Below are 11416 nucleotides of genomic sequence, written 5' to 3' on the forward strand. Positions count from 1 at the left end.
GTGCGCATTGTATGGGTGTTTGTTACATTACATTCACTAGTAGGTGTGAGAAAAACATCACGGGGTGGTGCGCATTGTATGGGTGTTTGTTACATTAGATTCACTAGTAGGAGTGAGAAAATCATCACGGGGTGGTGCTCATTGTATGGGTGTGTGTTACATTAGATTCACTAGTAGGAGTGAGAAAATCATCACGCGGTGGTGCGCATTGTATGGGTGTGTGTTACATTACATTCACTAGTAGGAGTGAGAAAAACATCACGGGGTGGTGCGCATTGTATGGGTGTGTTACTTTAGATTCACTAGTAGGAGTGAGAAAAACATCACGGGGTGGTGCGCATTGTATGGGTGTGTATTACATTAGATTCACTAGTAGGAGTGAGAAAAACATCACGGGGTGGTGCGCATTGTATGGGTGTTTGTTACATTACATTCACTAGTAGGAGTGAGAAAAACATCACGGGGTGGTGCGCATTGTATGGGTGTTTGTTACATTAGAATCACTAGTAGGAGTGAGAAAATCATCACGGGGTGGTGCGCATTGTATGGGTGTGTGTTACATTACATTCACTAGTAGGAGTGAGAAAAACATCACGGGGTGGTGCTCATTGTATGGGTGTTTGTTACATTAGATTCACTAGTAGGAGTGAGAAAATCATCACGCGGTGGTGCGCATTGTATGGGTGTGTGTTACATTACATTCACTACTAGGAGTGAGAAAAACATCACCGGGTGGTGCGCATTGTATGGGTGTGTTACATTAGATTCACTAGTAGGAGTGAGAAAAACATCACGGGGTGGTGCGCATTGTATGGGTGTGTTACATTAGATTCACTAGTAGGAGTGAAAAAAACATCACGGGGTGGTGCGCATTGTATGGGTGTGTGTTACATTACATTCACTAGTAGGAGTGAGAAAAACATCACGGGGTGGTGCGCATTGTATGGGTGTGTGTTACATTACATTCACTAGTAGGAGTGAGAAAAACATCACGGGGTGGTGCGCATTGTATGGGTGTGTGTTACATTACATTCACTAGTAGGAGTGAGAAAAACATCACGGGGTGGTGCGCATTGTATGGCTGTGTGTTACATTACATTCACTAGTAGGAGTGAGAAAAACATCACGGGGTGGTGCGCATTGTATGGGTGTGTTACATTACATTCACTAGTAGCAGTGAGAAAAACATCACGGGGTGGTGCGCATTGTATGGGTGTGTTACATTAGATTCACTAGTAGGAGTGAGAAAAACATCACGGGGTGGTGCGCATTGTATGGGTGTGTGTTACATTAGATTCACTAGTAGGAGTGAGAAAAACATCACGGGGTGGTGCGCATTGTATGGGTGTTTGTTACATTACATTCACTAGTAGGAGTGAGAAAAACATCACGGGGTGGTGCGCATTGTATGGGTGTTTGTTACATTAGATTCACTAGTATGAGTGAGAAAATCATCACGGGGTGGTGCGCATTGTATGGGTGTGTGTTACATTAGATTCACTAGTAGGAGTGAGAAAAACATCACGGGGTGGTGCGCATTGTATGGGTGTGTTACATTAGATTCACTAGTAGGAGTGAGAAAAACATCACGGGGTGGTGCGCATTGTATGGGTGTGTTACATTAGATTCACTAGTAGGAGTGAGAAAAACATCACGGGGTGGTGCGCATTGTATGGGAGTGTGTTACATTACATTCACTAGTAGGAGTGAGAAAAACATCAGGGGGTGGTGCGCATGGTATGGGTGTGTGTTACATTAGATTCACTAGTAGGAGTGAGAAAAACATCACGGGGTGGTGCGCATTGTATGGGTGTGTGTTACATTAGATTCACTAGTAGGAGTGAGAAAAACATCACGGGGTGGTGCGCATTGTATAGGTGTTTGTTACATTACATTCACTAGTAGGAGTGAGAAAAACATCACGGGGTGGTGCGCATTGTGTGGGTGTTTGTTACATTAGATTCACTATTAGGAGTGAGAAAATCATCACGGGGTGGTGCGCATTGTATGGGTGTGGGTTACATTAGATTCACTAGTAGGAGTGAGAAAAACATCACGGGGTGGTGCGCATTGTATGGGTGTTTGTTACATTACATTCACTAGTAGGAGTGAGAAAAACATCACGGGGTGGTGCGCATTGTATGGGTGTTTGTTACATTAGATTCACTAGTAGGAGTGAGAAAATCATCACGGGGTGGTGCGCATTGTATGGGTGTGTGTTACATTAGATTCACTAGTAGGAGTGAGAAAATCATCACGCGGTGGTGCGCATTGTATGGGTGTGTGTTACATTACATTCACTAGTAAGAGTGAGAAAAACATCACGGGGTGGTGCGCATTGTATGGGTGTGTTACATTAGATTCACTAGTAGGAGTGAGAAAAACATCACGGGGTGGTGCGCATTGTATGGGTGTGTGTTACATTACATTCACTAGTAGCAGTGAGAAAAACATCACGGGGTGGTGCGCATTGTATGGGTGTGTGTTACATTACATTCACTAGTAGGAGTGAGAAAAACATCACGGGGTGGTGCGCATTGTATGGGTGTGTGTTACATTACATTCACTAGTAGGAGTGAGAAAAACATCACGGGGTGGTGCGCATTGTATGGGTGTGTGTTACATTACATTCACTAGTAGGAGTGAGAAAAACATCACGGGGTGGTGCGCATTGTATGGGTGTGTTACATTACATTCACTAGTAGCAGTGAGAAAAACATCACGGGGTGGTGCGCATTGTATGGGTGTGTTACATTAGATTCACTAGTAGGAGTGAGAAAAACATCACGGGGTGGTGCGCATTGTATGGTTGTGTGTTACATTAGATTCACTAGTAGGAGTGAGAAAAACATCACGGGGTGGTGCGCATTGTATGGGTGTTTGTTACATTACATTCACTAGTAGGAGTGAGAAAAACATCACGGGGTGGTGCGCATTGTATGGGTGTTTGTTACATTAGATTCACTAGTAGGAGTGAGAAAATCATCACGCAGTGGTGCGCATGGTATGGGTGTGTTACATTAGATTCACTAGTAGGAGTGAGAAAAACATCAGGGGGTGGTGCGCATTGTATGGGTGTGTGTTACATTAGATTCACTAGTAGGAGTGAGAAAAATATCACGGAGTGGTCCGCATTGTATGGGTGTGTGTTACATTAGATTCACTAGTAGGAGTGAGAAAAACATCACGGGGTGGTGCGCATTGTATGGGTGTTTGTTACATTACATTCACTAGTAGGTGTGAGAAAAACATCACGGGGTGGTGCGCATTGTATGGGTGTTTGTTACATTAGATTCACTAGTAGGAGTGAGAAAATCATCACGGGGTGGTGCTCATTGTATGGGTGTGTGTTACATTAGATTCACTAGTAGGAGTGAGAAAATCATCACACGGTTGTGCGCATTGTATGGGTGTTTGTTACATTACATTCACTAGTAGGAGTGACAAAAACATCACGGGGTAGTGCGCATTGTATGGGTGTGTGTTACATTAGATTCACTAGTAGGAGTGAGAAAATCATCACGGGGTGGTGCGCATGGTATGGGTGTGTGTTACATTACATTCACTAGTAGGAGTGAGAAAAACATCAGGGGGTGGTGCGCATTGTATGGGTGTGTGTTACATTAGATTCACTAGTAGGAGTGAGAAAAGCATCAAGGGGTGGTGCGCATTGTATGGGTGTGTGTTACATTAGATTCACTAGTAGGAGTGAGAAAAACATCACGGGGTGGTGCGCATTGTATCGGTGTTTGTTACATTAGATTCACTAGTAGGAGTGAGAAAATCATCACGCGGTGGTGCGCATTGTATGGGTGTGTGTTACATTACATTCACTAGTAGGAGTGAGAAAAACATCACGGGGTGGTGCGCATTGTATGGGTGTTTGTTACATTAGATTCACTAGTAGGAGTGAGAAAATCATCACGCGGTGGTGCGCATTGTATGGGTGTGTGTTACATTACATTCACTAGTAGGAGTGAGAAAAACATCACGGGGTGGTGCGCATTGTATGGGTGTGTTACTTTAGATTCACTAGTAGGAGTGAGAAAAACATCACGGGGTGGTGCGCATTGTATGGGTGTGTATTACATTAGATTCACTAGTAGGAGTGAGAAAAACATCACGGGGTGGTGCGCATTGTATGGGTGTTTGTTACATTACATTCACTAGTAGGAGTGAGAAAAACATCACGGGGTGGTGCGCATTGTATGGGTGTTTGTTACATTAGAATCACTAGTAGGAGTGAGAAAATCATCACGGGGTGGTGCGCATTGTATGGGTGTGTGTTACATTACATTCACTAGTAGGAGTGAGAAAAACATCACGGGGTGGTGCTCATTGTATGGGTGTTTGTTACATTAGATTCACTAGTAGGAGTGAGAAAATCATCACGCGGTGGTGCGCATTGTATGGGTGTGTGTTACATTACATTCACTACTAGGAGTGAGAAAAACATCACCGGGTGGTGCGCATTGTATGGGTGTGTTACATTAGATTCACTAGTAGGAGTGAGAAAAACATCACGGGGTGGTGTGCATTGTATGGGTGTGTTACATTAGATTCACTAGTAGGAGTGAGAAAAACATCACGGGGTGGTGCGCATTGTATGGGTGTGTGTTACATTACATTCACTAGTAGGAGTGAGAAAAACATCACGGGGTGGTGCGCATTGTATGGGTGTGTGTTACATTACATTCACTAGTAGGAGTGAGAAAAACATCACGGGGTGGTGCGCATTGTATGGGTGTGTGTTACATTACATTCACTAGTAGGAGTGAGAAAAACATCACGGGGTGGTGCGCATTGTATGGCTGTGTGTTACATTACATTCACTAGTAGGAGTGAGAAAAACATCACGGGGTGGTGCGCATTGTATGGGTGTGTTACATTACATTCACTAGTAGCAGTGAGAAAAACATCACGGGGTGGTGCGCATTGTATGGGTGTGTTACATTAGATTCACTAGTAGGAGTGAGAAAAACATCACGGGGTGGTGCGCATTGTATGGGTGTGTGTTACATTAGATTCACTAGTAGGAGTGAGAAAAACATCACGGGGTGGTGCGCATTGTATGGGTGTTTGTTACATTACATTCACTAGTAGGAGTGAGAAAAACATCACGGGGTGGTGCGCATTGTATGGGTGTTTGTTACATTAGATTCACTAGTATGAGTGAGAAAATCATCACGGGGTGGTGCGCATTGTATGGGTGTGTGTTACATTAGATTCACTAGTAGGAGTGAGAAAAACATCACGGGGTGGTGCGCATTGTATGGGTGTGTTACATTAGATTCACTAGTAGGAGTGAGAAAAACATCACGGGGTGGTGCGCATTGTATGGGTGTGTTACATTAGATTCACTAGTAGGAGTGAGAAAAACATCACGGGGTGGTGCGCATTGTATGGGAGTGTGTTACATTACATTCACTAGTAGGAGTGAGAAAAACATCAGGGGGTGGTGCGCATGGTATGGGTGTGTGTTACATTAGATTCACTAGTAGGAGTGAGAAAAACATCACGGGGTGGTGCGCATTGTATGGGTGTGTGTTACATTAGATTCACTAGTAGGAGTGAGAAAAACATCACGGGGTGGTGCGCATTGTATAGGTGTTTGTTACATTACATTCACTAGTAGGAGTGAGAAAAACATCACGGGGTGGTGCGCATTGTGTGGGTGTTTGTTACATTAGATTCACTATTAGGAGTGAGAAAATCATCAAGGGGTGGTGCGCATTGTATGGGTGTGGGTTACATTAGATTCACTAGTAGGAGTGAGAAAAACATCACGGGGTGGTGCGCATTGTATGGGTGTTTGTTACATTACATTCACTAGTAGGAGTGAGAAAAACATCACGGGGTGGTGCGCATTGTATGGGTGTTTGTTACATTAGATTCACTAGTAGGAGTGAGAAAATCATCACGGGGTGGTGCGCATTGTATGGGTGTGTGTTACATTAGATTCACTAGTAGGAGTGAGAAAATCATCACGCGGTGGTGCGCATTGTATGGGTGTGTGTTACATTACATTCACTAGTAAGAGTGAGAAAAACATCACGGGGTGGTGCGCATTGTATGGGTGTGTTACATTAGATTCACTAGTAGGAGTGAGAAAAACATCACGGGGTGGTGCGCATTGTATGGGTGTGTGTTACATTACATTCACTAGTAGCAGTGAGAAAAACATCACGGGGTGGTGCGCATTGTATGGGTGTGTGTTACATTACATTCACTAGTAGGAGTGAGAAAAACATCACGGGGTGGTGCGCATTGTATGGGTGTGTGTTACATTACATTCACTAGTAGGAGTGAGAAAAACATCACGGGGTGGTGCGCATTGTATGGGTGTGTGTTACATTACATTCACTAGTAGGAGTGAGAAAAACATCACGGGGTGGTGCGCATTGTATGGGTGTGTTACATTACATTCACTAGTAGCAGTGAGAAAAACATCACGGGGTGGTGCGCATTGTATGGGTGTGTTACATTAGATTCACTAGTAGGAGTGAGAAAAACATCACGGGGTGGTGCGCATTGTATGGGTGTGTGTTACATTAGATTCACTAGTAGGAGTGAGAAAAATATCACGGAGTGGTCCGCATTGTATGGGTGTGTGTTACATTAGATTCACTAGTAGGAGTGAGAAAATCATCACGGGGTGGTGCTCATTGTATGGGTGTGTGTTACATTAGATTCACTAGTAGGAGTGAGAAAATCATCACGCGGTTGTGCGCATTGTATGGGTGTTTGTTACATTACATTCACTAGTAGGAGTGAGAAAAACATCACGGGGTAGTGCGCATTGTATGGGTGTGTGTTACATTAGATTCACTAGTAGGAGTGAGAAAATCATCACGGGGTGGTGCGCATGGTATGGGTGTGTGTTACATTACATTCACTAGTAGGAGTGAGAAAAACATCAGGGGGTGGTGCGCATTGTATGGGTGTGTGTTACATTAGATTCACTAGTAGGAGTGAGAAAAGCATCAAGGGGTGGTGCGCATTGTATGGGTGTGTGTTACATTAGATTCACTAGTAGGAGTGAGAAAATCATCACGGGGTGGTGCGCATTGTATGGGTGTGTGTTACATTACATTCACTAGTAGGAGTGAGAAAAACATCACGGGGTGGTGCGCATTGTATGGGTGTTTGTTACATTAGATTCACTAGTAGGAGTGAGAAAATCATCACGCGGTGGTGCGCATTGTATGGGTGTGTGTTACATTACATTCACTAGTAGGAGTGAGAAAAACATCACGGGGTGGTGCGCATTGTATGGGTGTGTTACATTAGATTCACTTGTAGGAGTGAGAAAAACATCACGGGGTGGTGCGCATTGTATGGGTGTGTGTTACATTACATTCACTAGTAGGAGTGAGAAAAACATCACGGGGTGGTGCGCATTGTATGGGTGTGTGTTACATTACATTCACTAGTAGGAGTGAGAAAATCATCACGGGGTGGTGCTCATTGTATGGGTGTGTGTTACATTAGATTCACTAGTAGGAGTGAGAAAATCATCACGCGGTTGTGCGCATTGTATGGGTGTTTGTTACATTACATTCACTAGTAGGAGTGAGAAAAACATCACGGGGTAGTGCGCATTGTATGGGTGTGTGTTACATTAGATTCACTAGTAGGAGTGAGAAAATCATCACGGGGTGGTGCGCATGGTATGGGTGTGTGTTACATTACATTCACTAGTACGAGTGAGAAAAACATCAGGGGGTGGTGCGCATTGTATGGGTGTGTGTTACATTAGATTCACTAGTAGGAGTGAGAAAAGCATCAAGGGGTGGTGCGCATTGTATGGGTGTGTGTTACATTAGATTCACTAGTAGGAGTGAGAAAATCATCACGGGGTGGTGCGCATTGTATGGGTGTGTGTTACATTACATTCACTAGTAGGAGTGAGAAAAACATCACGGGGTGGTGCGCATTGTATGGGTGTTTGTTACATTAGATTCACTAGTAGGAGTGAGAAAATCATCACGCGGTGGTGCGCATTGTATGGGTGTGTGTTACATTACATTCACTAGTAGGAGTGAGAAAAACATCACGGGGTGGTGCGCATTGTATGGGTGTGTTACATTAGATTCACTAGTAGGAGTGAGAAAAACATCACGGGGTGGTGCGCATTGTATGGGTGTGTATTACATTAGATTCACTAGTAGGAGTGAGAAAAACATCACGGGTGGTGCGCATTGTATGGGTGTTTGTTACATTAAATTCACTAGTAGGAGTGAGAAAAACATCACGGGGTGGTGCGCATTGTATGGGTGTTTGTTACATTAGATTCACTAGTATGAGTGAGAAAATCATCACGGGGTGGTGCGCATTGTATGGGTGTGTGTTACATTAGATTCACTGGTAGGAGTGAGAAAAACATCACGGGGTGGTGCGCATTGTATGGGTGTTTGTTACATTAGATTCACTAGTAGGAGTGAGAAAATCATCACGCAGTGGTGCGCATGGTATGGGTGTGTGTTACATTACATTCACTAGTAGGAGTGAGAAAAACATCACCGGGTGGTGCGCATTGTATGGGTGTGTTACATTAGATTCACTAGTAGGAGTGAGAAAAACATCACGGGGTGGTGCGCATTGTATGGGTGTGTTACATTAGATTCACTAGTAGGAGTGAGAAAAACATCACGGGGTGGTGCGCATTGTATGGGTGTGTGTTACATTACATTCACTAGTAGGAGTGAGAAAAACATCACGGGGTGGTGCGCATTGTATGGGTGTGTGTTACATTACATTCACTAGTAGGAGTGAGAAAAACATCACGGGGTGGTGCGCATTGTATGGGTGTGTGTTACATTACATTCACTAGTAGGAGTGAGAAAAACATCACGGGGTGGTGCGCATTGTATGGGTGTGTGTTACATTACATTCACTAGTAGGAGTGAGAAAAACATCACGGGGTGGTGCGCATTGTATGGGTGTGTTACATTACATTCACTAGTAGCAGTGAGAAAAACATCACGGGGTGGTGCGCATTGTATGGGTGTGTTACATTAGATTCACTAGTAGGAGTGAGAAAAACATCACGGGGTGGTGCGCATTGTATGGGTGTGTGTTACATTAGATTCACTAGTAGGAGTGAGAAAAACATCACGGGGTGGTGCGCATTGTATGGGTGTTTGTTACATTACATTCACTAGTAGGAGTGAGAAAAACATCACGGGGTGGTGCGCATTGTATGGGTGTTTGTTACATTAGATTCACTAGTATGAGTGAGAAAATCATCACGGGGTGGTGCGCATTGTATGGGTGTGTGTTACATCAGATTCACTAGTAGGAGTGAGAAAAACATCACGGGGTGGTGCGCATTGTATGGGTGTGTTACATTAGATTCACTAGTAGGAGTGAGAAAAACATCACGGGGTGGTGCGCATTGTATGGTTGTGTTACATTAGATTCACTAGTAGGAGTGAGAAAAACATCACGGGGTGGTGCGCATTGTATGGGTGTGTGTTACATTACATTCACTAGTAGGAGTGAGAAAAACATCACGGGGTGGTGCGCATGGTATGGGTGTGTGTTACATTAGATTCACTAGTAGGAGTGAGAAAAACATCACGGGGTGGTGCGCATTGTATGGGTGTGTGTTACATTAGATTCACTAGTAGGAGTGAGAAAAACATCACGGGGTGGTGCGCATTGTATAGGTGTTTGTTACATTACATTCACTAGTAGGAGTGAGAAAAACATCACGGGGTGGGGCGCATTGTGTGGGTGTTTGTTACATTAGATTCACTATTAGGAGTGAGAAAATCATCACGGGGTGGTGCGCATTGTATGGGTGTGGGTTACATTAGATTCACTAGTAGGAGTGAGAAAAACATCACGGGGTGGTGCGCATTGTATGGGTGTTTGTTACATTACATTCACTAGTAGGAGTGAGAAAAACATCACGGGGTGGTGCGCATTGTATGGGTGTTTGTTACATCAGATTCACTAGTAGGAGTGAGAAAATCATCACGGGGTGGTGCGCATTGTATGGGTGTGTGTTACATTAGATTCACTAGTAGGAGTGAGAAAATCATCACGCGGTGGTGCGCATTGTATGGGTGTGTGTTACATTACATTCACTAGTAAGAGTGAGAAAAACATCACGGGGTGGTGCGCATTGTATGGGTGTGTTACATTAGATTCACTAGTAGGAGTGAGAAAAACATCACGGGGTGGTGCGCATTGTATGGCTGTGTGTTACATTACATTCACTAGTAGCAGTGAGAAAAACATCACGGGGTGGTGCGCATTGTATGGGTGTGTGTTACATTACATTCACTAGTAGGAGTGAGAAAAACATCACGGGGTGGTGCGCATTGTATGGGTGTGTGTTACATAACATTCACTAGTAGGAGTGTGAAAAACATCACGGGGTGGTGCGCATTGTATGGGTGTGTGTTACATTACATTCACTAGTAGGAGTGAGAAAAACATCACGGGGTGGTGCGCATTGTATGGGTGTGTTACATTACATTCACTAGTAGCAGTGAGAAAAACATCACGGGGTGGTGCGCATTGTATGGGTGTGTTACATTAGATTCACTAGTAGGAGTGAGAAAAACATCACGGGGTGGTGCGCATTGTATGGTTGTGTGTTACATTAGATTCACTAGTAGGAGTGAGAAAAACATCACGGGGTGGTGCGCATTGTATGGGTGTTTGTTACATTACATTCACTAGTAGGAGTGAGAAAAACATCACGGGGTGGTGCGCATTGTATGGGTGTGTGTTACATTACATTCACTAGTAGGAGTGAGAAAAACATCACGGGGTGGTGCGCATTGTATGGGTGTGTGTTACATTACATTCACTAGTAGGAGTGAGAAAAACATCACGGGGTGGTGCGCATTGTATGGGTGTGTGTTACATTACATTCACTAGTAGGAGTGAGAAAAACATCACGGGGTGGTGCGCATTGTATGGGTGTGTGTTACATTACATTCACTAGTAGGAGTGAGAAAAACATCACGGGGTGGTGCGCATTGTATGGGTGTGTTACATTACATTCACTAGTAGCAGTGAGAAAAACATCACGGGGTGGTGCGCATTGTATGGGTGTGTTACATTAGATTCACTAGTAGGAGTGAGAAAAACATCACGGGGTGGTGCGCATTGTATGGGTGTGTGTTACATTAGATTCACTAGTAGGAGTGAGAAAAACATCACGGGGTGGTGCGCATTGTATGGGTGTTTGTTACATTACATTCACTAGTAGGAGTGAGAAAAACATCACGGGGTGGTGCGCATTGTATGGGTGTTTGTTACATTAGATTCACTAGTATGAGTGAGAAAATCATCACGGGGTGGTGCGCATTGTATGGGTGTGTGTTACATTAGATTCACTGGTAGGAGTGAGAAAAACATCACGGGGTGGTGCGCATTGTATGGGTGTTTGTTACAT

Source organism: Cavia porcellus, unplaced genomic scaffold (assembly GCF_034190915.1).
Source record: "Cavia porcellus strain 051 isolate PalLab524CR breed Dunkin Hartley unplaced genomic scaffold, mCavPor4.1 scaffold_58, whole genome shotgun sequence".
Taxonomy (NCBI): Eukaryota; Metazoa; Chordata; class Mammalia; order Rodentia; family Caviidae; genus Cavia; species Cavia porcellus.